Raw genomic sequence first — 10,250 nt, 5'->3', positions numbered from 1 at the left:
CTTGTGGATACGTTCCAGCAGAGATGTTAGGTTGTTTATTTCCCAGTTGGATGTTGGTTCTTGTGGTGGGCTTGTGGATACGTTCCAAGCAAGAGAGGTTAGGTTTTGTTGGTTATTTCCCAGTTGGATGTTGAATAGTTGGAGAGTAATTACCCAAGTATCACATATAAGGACCGGTTCGTAGAGCGACAACCCAAGAATTACCATACCAACCACGAGGCCGATATGGGTAAGGCTTAGCATATTGATTAGACACCTGGCTGGCATTTGTTGGAGTACCAGGACCTAACCAATGGACAATACTTCGTAGTGATCTCCTGGCGGCACACCACTGGCGTGTGTTAAGTGTCTAGCTAACATGGCAACATGGAAATCACAACTCGTGGGGAAAGCTGGACAACCTCTGTAGAGTGTAAAAATGTTATAACAGCCGTGCTCACGGTTATGAGAGACTTGGATCCTCACATCATTAGTGGGTTGTGATTATGGGTTTTGGTTATGGTTCTGGTATAGGGAGTACTAGATGGTTGTGGTTATGGTTCTGGTACAGGGAGTACTAGATGGTTGTGGTTTTGGTTATAGTACAGGGAGTACTAGACGGTTATGGTATGCAAGGTGGGGAGCCTTGTATGCTGGTGTTGGACTGTATGGGTTACATTCACTTAATAATTGCTTAATGCTTTTGAGTCCGAATATATTTTCATTACTCGTATTTATGCAAATATACCATGTGTTAGCCTAGTCTTGATATAAGCCTGCATATCATTATCTTTCCCACACTTGATGAGCGCGTTATGTGCTCACACTTGCTATTCCCTATACCATGCGACATGTGTGCTGCTACTTAGTGAGTGAAGATGTTGAAGACTATCAAGACAAGGTTCTGACGTTCTATGCGCGTGTCTCCCAGTCGGTTGCCTGCGGTGTTGTTGGGCACCAATGCTTCTGTTCCGCTGCAGATATCTTCATAGTAGATAATATATGTCAATTGCTGTAAGAGTTTAACATTTATTCTATAAAAGTATTGCTTTTGTTACTTCACTTGTGACGTCCTTATGTGTGTTGAACATCCTGGGCACACATAAGCCACATCTGGTTTTGGTCGTTAAAATCGGGTGTGACACTATCATTGCTCCAAAAAATGATACATTTGATGAAATTAATAGCCGTGTTCTTTGCTTAATCCCAGGACATGAAAAGGTATACCTCAATTTAGATACTTTGGTTGAATCCTCAGAGAAACATGGTAATTTGGACTTACTTTACCCGATTGAGTTCCTAAACTCTCTACAGTTCAAAGGTATCCCTTCTCATATGCTTATGCTGAAGATTGGTTCACCTGTAGTGCTACTACACAATTTAAATCAGAGTGCTGGCCTTTGCAATGGTACACGTCTAATAACAACACAGTTAGGAGATCGGGTATTAAATAATAACTGGATCGCACATTGGTGACAAAGTACTTCTTCCTCGAATTGCCATGCACATGCCAAGCACTAAATGGCCATTTGTGCTTAGTAGGCGACAATTTCCAGTTCGATTGTGTTATGAAATGACCATAAATAAGGCTAAGGACAAAGTTTGCAGAATGTTGGCCTCTACTTGCCACGTCCAGTTTTTTCTCATGGACAACTCTATGTTGCTTTATCACATGTGACATCTAGAAATGGGCTCCGGGCTCTAATTGACGATGATACAGACCCAAACTCTAATGTGACCCAAAACATCATTTTTAAAGAAATTCTTCAGTCCTTTTGGTAATTTTTTCATTGCCAATATTGCATGTTATATACACACTTTCAACTTATAATTTGTTATCTACTGCAGATTATAATGCTCCATTTGATAGCCTTTTATTTTCTTCCCTCCTTGGTTGAACCGACAACAGATGGAGTACAACTTACTATCATAAATTAATCCAACAAGGCACAATTGGTCCATCAAAGTTAGAGTTACTAGGATGTGGCAGCTATCTGGGACTTCTAAGGGGAAAGGTTTTACTACTATGGAACTTGCTCTGGTTGATGAAGAGGTGTACCATTTGACACATGTGTCATTTTTCCTTAATAGTTTCTATGGAACTTTGAATTTCTTTGCATCAGGGTGTAGGCATTACAGCTTGCATAGAGCAAAAGGACCTTAACAAATTTGCTGAATCTTTGGTGGAAGGACGCTCTTATATGATAAAAAAATTCTAAGTTAGTAGGCAAGAAAAAAAGTTTAATGCTGTGCCTAACACACACACAATCTTCCACTCTATATTTTTAATTTTGTGGACTTTGAGGACTTAGATCGCAGAGCAAGTAACGAACATGGTTTAGTAGGTACGCACCATCCATAATTATCATTTCATGATTTGACTATCTATTTATTGAAGTCATATTGTGTAACATGATGACACGGTCATGGAATATTGAACAGATGTTATTGGACAACTTACAGTCATCCATCCAGTTGTGCAATTTAGCGATCTAAATGGCCCTTCCATTAGACGATCAGTAGAACTATATGATTTAAGGTTTGCTTCCTACTAATTTATAACATTTTAGAATTTATTGTATACTTAGGGTACATAATATTGCAACGATCGGCTTTTATCAATAACTTTGTGGGGTGAACATGCAACATCTTTTGAGGATGGGTTGCTTATTGAAACCATCGGTAAAGATCAACCAGTTGTAATCATTTTTGCTAGGATGAAAGTGAGGCAATACTTAGGTGGGTGTTAGTTTATCTCATGCTGGCCATCAATAATAAATTCTATGTCCAGCTATTATTGTAATGCACTTACCTGAATACCAAAATAGGTGCTACAACCTATGGGAGTGGTGTTGTAACAAAATGGTATATGAACATTGATATTCCTGAAGTTAATGCTTTTCGTTCTAGGTAACCTGCTATATATATCATTTATTTTCCTTGGTTAAATTCTGCATGCAAGTGTGTTTGAAGGTGTACTTTATTTTGTCCTCAGCTTACAGGGAAGAGGTTCTGAAGTTCTGTTACTACCCGGGGATGGTGATGCAGTAGCAGGTGATATTGACAAGGCAATTTCTAATAGGAAGAATGTATCAGAGCTCCTCTCCTTGGATCCTCATGACACTGACATATTTTTTGCTTCTCGGATATGTTTTATGTGTAGCTGTTATGTCATAGTACTGAAATTTAGTCTCCATTGTGTATTAGCATGTATGTTTTACTTATGATGCAAATACAAAGGACATCGATGTTTGAAATGGTTGGTGGTATAAAGGATGTAGTACATGCAAAGGGGGACTGAAAGCAACTCTCGAAGGCTTTGAATGTACCAACTGTGACGAAATGAAGCTAGTGATCATTCCCAGGTACCTCTTATTTGACATGGCATTCCCTTCAAACTTCCAAACTTGTAAATTCTTCCTAACGTGCCTTATATTCACAACACAGCTACAAGCTAAATTTGGTGATTGAGGATAGGACTGGTCGTGCAAAAATATTTCTGTTCGAAGGTGTAGTTGAGCAGGTTGTGGGGCGAACTGCTGCTAAACTTGTGGAAGAAAGCTCATCCAATAAGATCTTACTCCATGCACCCCTCCGTAGTCTTGTTGGTTGGAGGTATGTGTTTCAAGTGGTTATCAGTGTGCAAACCTTTAGAACTGGGTAGCTATGTTTTCATGATAGGAAGGTGTTTATGGCTCCAACGGTTGCTGGGGACCAACACAGTGAGGCCGATGCCACTATTCATGATCCTCCAAAGGACCCTAGCGTTAAGTTTGCAATTGGGACATCAAGCACTACCTCTGGTAAAGAAATTAAAAATAGTGCTTCTATCTTAACTGAAGCCCCCATAGATCCAGAAGGCGGATCAACACCACCTAATGAAGCTCACACAATTACCACTTGAAAAAACTCATCAACCAAGGGAAAGGAGGTTCCTTCTAGTGCTCATGATGAGCCTGGGTATGTACCTTTATCCTCTATGTTCTGTTTGTTATGGCTACATGCTACGCTTTCAATAAAATCATTAGAATAAATTCTTCTATTATAGCTCCCCATATTTGAAGAGGCGTGGAGACTAATGATGTATTTTTATAATGAAGTAGACTACTTGTGTGGGCAGTTTAATGATGTATTTTTATAATGCAGAAGTCTTCTGGGTAAAAGATGAAGATCTGCTCGCAAGGAATTGTTCTATGCAAAAAAAGAGAAGGCGAGGTAGCTTAAGTTTTATCATATTGTGTTATTGATTAAGCTTGTACAGCTGAATGACTTATAATATTCCAAATTTACAGTGACGAGTAAGCCTTCCTTTGTGGTCTGCAGCATCAGCTATCTGCTACTACATCTTCGCTTTCAATAAAATAGCGATTGTTGTATGTTCCTGTGTTGGTGTCCTAATCTTCATGGAGTAATAAGTGGTGCACTATTGTGCTTCATGCTTAGGTTATGTATTGTTACTTGTGGGGACCTTAACTGTTGGTTGGACTGGCTCCGTGGCACCTTGCTATTAGTCATGCAAGGCACTGAATTTAGAAGATATAGTTTGTAGGCCCTTGTTCATTGGTTTGAATGGCTATTTGATGTTTGGTTGTCATCAACTATATAAGTGCAGAGCTTGGATAATGGTGTTTTTCTGCACTTACCAATCACCAGAACAATGTAGTTTAGTAGTTGTTATTGGTTCGCTGAGCATGATCAGTAGTAATGGAGGAAAACAACATATAATTATAGTAAATAAATAATTATTGTGCCCTTACGATAGCAATTTGATAGGTGACCCAGAGTGCCTTCGGCAAAACGGGCATAACTTTTGCATACAGACTCGGATTTCGACGTTTTTTTATAGACATCTACAGAAAAAGTTACATCCGATACTCCTCAACTTTGTCGGGTTCGTTGAATTTTTTTGAGGCCAAAAATGCCTTGGAAGATTAAGTTCTCACCCCCGAAAGTTTCTGCACTATTTTTGAAACGCAGGTTTGTGTCTATAGCCGCCACCCCTTACATCAAACTTGAGCAAAATTGTACAATAATTTCTATTCTAGTGCTTCTGAGGTGAGAAAAATAAATGACAAATAAAAGAAAAAATTTTAAAAAAATTTGTGAACAACTCAAGATAAAAAAAATGTTGATTTTCCTTTTTTTTTGTTGCGTTTTCATGCCCACTGTGTTCGTTAAAAGACATAAAAAACTTGAAGTTATGATACATGAAACTATCAGGCAATGCAAGTAAAATCGAATTGGCATTGTTCATTAAATGGCATCTCGTACCACACATACAACAGCAAGAAGACAATACTAGACCGTACACAATCAATCCTCACTTTCTGTATGAGGTGAGGCTGATTTACAATGGAGTATCTAACCCCATTACCATTATTAACATTACTAAAACATATGTAGGAACCTACCTAAAACATAGCATTATTAGATATCTCAAATGCAGCTATTTATGTGGCTTCCTACTTAGCTTCCATCAGCTCCTTCATCAATGTGCTGAGTTTTTCCTTTAACTGATTATTATAATTGACGAGATCCTTATTTTCTTCTTTATCTTCCATCAAACAAGTTATCCTTTTCTCCATCCTCGATATTTTTATGTTCATTCTAGCCTTCTCTACAAGTAACTTACCATGTTTATTTTCTAAGTATGTGTAGTTCCTATCAAGTTCGTCTCTTTCTTCAACAACTTCCTTGCATACTTTTCCAATATTCATGACTCTTTTCTTCCACAGTTTCAACTCTTTCCTGCTGAAATCATTGATCTTAACGAGGCCATATTTTCCCAAACTGTTGATAGCATTACGAGTGGCCTTCCCAATAGCTCTTCTTGCAAAAATTGTTGACCTCCCTGTGAATTCTCGTGGGCCTCTAAATCCCATAGATACCCAGTTAACATGGTCCACTTCTATGGCAGCATGAAACATCCTATTCTCTCTTTCCTCATATATTATTTTGGGTTTCTCCAGTCCATGTTGATCCACGATTTGTGATAGGGTCTTCAGGTAGCTTATGGTTAATTTTGCCATGTAGTTCTCATGGAATCATAGTTAATTCTATGAAGTACAATCGAGGCAAATTGTGTCTAAATATTTTGGTACCACTTGTATAAGAAATGCCAAGTATACAGTTTAGATCCTATCTTAAATAAAACCATGGACATTTGAATTAATATTAGACCTAGAATAAGCCATATAAATCTATGAATGTGCTTGCTGTCGCTAAGCTTACCTTGTCCTCTATAGTTTCCTTATTGCACGTAGACTGGCGATGAGTCTCCCTTGGTACTTCCACATCAACTATGTATGTCCTTTTATAGATCCTATTGAGTAAGTGTAATACTACTACAAAAAACTCCTTTACTACCGGCTCCAAAACGCCCTTAATTGCCAGTTTTGGAGCCGGCAGTGGGCACGGATAGAGATAATCGAGGACTATCACTGCCAGCTTGGTGGACCGGTAGTGAAGGGGGTTATCACTGCCGGCTAAAGGATTCAGCCGGCAGTGATTCTCTGGCATCACTGCCGGTTGTATCTTCGGTCGGCAGTGATTTGTTGGAATCACTGCCAGCCGAAGGTTTGAGCCGACAATGTTTTCCCTCTCCCCCCTCCACGGTCCTCCTCTCTGTCCTCTTTGTACTCTCTCTCTCTCCTCAATCTCTCCATCTCTCTCTCAATACATGCATACAATGATACGCCTGATCGACCGCAGCGTTGCCTATGCTCCAGACTGGCCGGTGTGTCAAAGCCTAAACGCCTCTAGGTTTTGAGCATTCGGCCTCCTCCGCAGCACACTGACGGGCCACCTTTTCGTCCTCCTCCTCTTGGGCGTGTTTACGAGATACTACTTCTTGCTCCTCCATAGTGCATAGCTCACGGGCTAGCCTCTCATCCTCCTCCTCTTGGGCACGTTTACGAGACATCGCTTCTTGCTCCTCCTTTGCATCATCGTTGGAAGGCCATTGTGTCCAAGAGTCGTCCAACGATACCAACTTCACATCATACATAGTAATTCATATCATTCATTATAAATGTAAAAATCTACGATTTACAACTGAATATGTGTTGGTTCTATGATATGCTATCCATTGTGAGGATGACAAATGGGACTTGGTCCCACATGTCATTGACACACCGGTGGCATATCGTAGAACAGGTAATGTCATTCATTAATATTTTGTGAATTCCAGAAATAGAATATGTTGTTAAGCCCCTTGGTAGCCTTCCTTCTTGTCGCATACTCTTTGCTTGAAGGTAAGGTGTCATCTGAAGGTCTCGCATGCGTGGACGGAATGATCAGTTCATGAAACTCGTCATTTGGGTTGATAACATGTTTCAATAAGAACCCGGCCATCTGTTCTTGAAGGGCATGTATTTCAATAGGTTGTAACACACTTATGCGTAGTATGGAGAGCTACGTTTGAAGAATCGAAAAATTAGTCCTTGAACACGGGTAAAAATTGAAAAGAAGGCATCGATATGTTATTTCATACCTCAAGGTCATTGAACCTAACAGCATCTCCGTCCAGGCTAAATGCGTACATGAAAGTAAGAACATAAAACGCATAGAGATTGTTGCCGGGTGGCTGCCTCATACACTTCAAGAGGAAAGGATTCGTCGGTGGAATGAATTGACCCTTTTTATTTAATAGAAAATGCAAGACATGAATATGTATTGTGTACCAGAAAGTGGGTTTTTACAGCGTACTCCTTCCTGAATGGAAAGTGGATAACACTCTTCTTGTGGTATCTTGTGTACACCATGTACATGAATATGAATACCAATTAAACTTAGATGCAATCGTCGAGAAGATAAATGATCGAGTTAACCTATTTAGCATGTCGATGAGGTGCTGGTAAGTCGTCTGATCTCTCTTTGCTGAGTCCAACACAATGATCTTGCTCCAGTCTGGGTGGATAACAAAGAGGATCCAATGAAAACTACAGAATATGTCACCATAGCAAATTAGTACTAGAATCGAGTTGCCCATAAAATGAGGACGCCCTTGCGCACAAACATGTACTCATAGCTGTAGGGTAAGAGTAAATTTCTTGTATTGGTGGTGAAGCAGACACTTCGATAAGTAAGTCTCAGTGAAGTCTGGATTCTTCGTTACAAGTTTCTGGTTCACAAGGCTAGGATCTAAGTCTTGTTCGTATGCTTGGATCTCCATTCTACGAAAGAGAGATACTGAAGATTTGAAGGATACCAAAGATTCAAAGGATTAGGTTTTTCTAGGGTAATAAATTCCAAGTTTCCAGAAGTTAGCTATGCAATTACAGGGTGCAAGATCATATAACATGAATTATATGCATAAATCACTTACAGAGTCCATGCTCTGACTATAGCCACATCAAGGGCATCTTCCTTGTACAGTTCATACAAGTGCAAGAATTCCAACCAGAAGTTGTCCCCATTGAGGAAATATTCTTCTTTGTATCCCACGGGGAACCCCTGAAAACCCTGACTGGACTGCTCCAAGTACCATTGATATAATCAACGCATTTGAGTTGTAAGGTTTCTTTCTATATCTGGTTTAACCAAAGGTTTGTCCAACTCAAATGGCCATATAATATCCGACTTTGATATATCCGCTCCCACAGTAAGTCATGCTAGTTCTTCTGCTGTTTATCTAGAAGAAGTCAGGAAGTCCACAATTCTTGGAACATCCTTAATGATTGGGCCTAGTTTGCTCTTGGCCTGCATCTTGCTAATGTGTTCATAGTCAGTCGGCAGCTTACTTGAAGCCGACCCCATTTGTTTAGCTTTGGCCATTTTCATGAAAAAAATCCAAGACATCTTCAAGCACAACAGGCTTCGATGGAGGTGGTGGAGGATGGAAATGAGACGTGACACTGGCATCCACAACCTTTTTTGTTTCCTCAGCAGTGAGTGAATAGACATCCTTAGGTTGCGCCAACTTTTTAGATGCCACCGACTTCTTAGATGATGTCATCCACTTAAATGTTGCAGAACCTGATCTTGTTTTTCGAGCTAATGGCTGGCTTCTTGATGGTGTTGGCTTCTTCAGTGATGGACTTCTTTGAGGCGATGGCTAAGGAGGTGGACCTCTTTTGGGAGATGGTTGAGGAGAGGGAGATCTTTGAGGCAACGACGGCCCGGAGTGTAGTGGAGAGTGGAGAGTCTCGGGAGCTATCCCTAGTGGAAAACCTATGTAGACCTTCTCCCACATGATGAATGTGTGCTCGTTCTCTCCTATAGTGTCCGCCCCCTCCTCTGCGGGATAGTCCACCTCAACATGGTGGTGCTGGTCAACTGCCTCATATAATTCGACCGCAGCATAGCCATCCGGTATCTGACGTCCGTGCAAATGTTCATGGGAGCCACGGGGATAAGCCACGCTGGAAGCCACCTTGATGGTAATGTTCCTAGCACCATTGTGTACTTCACACGATCTTCATGCTGTAATGAGATCCACAGGATAAGTGATGGGGGTCAGCTCCCGAAACTCTCATGGACGTACAGCTACTCCGACGACCACCGAGGCTGGAGCGCATAAACTTAGGAAACGTTGTCGGCTGTTCCTGTTCGCTCATAATGGTGCCTCATTCACGTATGAGGGCTTATGCTACTGCTTGTGCTATTTTTTCTTTTGTATGTTCCCTCTCCTTTTTTAGCGCTTGTTCAAGCATTTTCATCATCCTAGCTTGTTCTACCTCTCATTCTGCATCTCGCTCTACTTGGGATTCTTTCGGCTCTTGTAACCGTCGACTTCGCCTGGGAATCCATATTTCCAACCCATCACCCCAACGCCTCGTATGCAACCAGCATACTCCTTGTTTCCCAGGGCCAAAGTGAGCTCGTCCCTATCCCTGTCTGGCTTGAAAGAGCCTTTGCAGACTGCTCATGGACTTCTGCAAGCTTTTTTTTTAGCGTTTGCGTCACTTCCTAGTCTTTGGAGGTCATAAAGAATAAGCTTCCATCAGACGAGTAAGAAGTACCCCTCCCAAGAAGGAAGCGCGTCGATCAATTGCTCCAGCCCTCCGTCTCAGGCGTGACACCTCTCTCTCTCATAGTTGATCTAGCTGTTGTTGCCACTGCCGTTCTTTCCTCACGTACCCATGGCTGCCGACTTTGTGTGGGTAGAGGTTCTTCTTTGAGTTCACTTTGTTCACCGCACACAACCTCTGTGCTTCTTCCGACAACTTGTATTCCGCAAAGGCTTGCCAATGATCTTCCAATTACGGCCACTTGCGGAAATCTAGTGTTGTACCTTTCTGCACATATGTTCTGTTCAGTGTGCCCTTCCA

At 41.0% G+C, this 10,250-nt stretch overlaps 1 pseudogene; it reads left to right on the top strand.

Moving 5' to 3' along the window:
* The first annotated feature begins 1,888 nt into the window (after positions 1-1,888).
* Positions 1,889-3,883, top strand: LOC133923109 (replication protein A 70 kDa DNA-binding subunit B-like; annotated as a pseudogene).
* Positions 3,884-10,250: the final 6,367 nt, after the last annotated feature.

The sequence above is a fragment of the Phragmites australis genome, chromosome 6 (genome assembly GCF_958298935.1).
Source record: "Phragmites australis chromosome 6, lpPhrAust1.1, whole genome shotgun sequence".
NCBI lineage: Eukaryota > Viridiplantae > Streptophyta > Magnoliopsida > Poales > Poaceae > Phragmites > Phragmites australis.
Note: the sequence above shows the minus strand (reverse complement) of the source record. Positions and strands in the feature narration are given on the sequence as shown.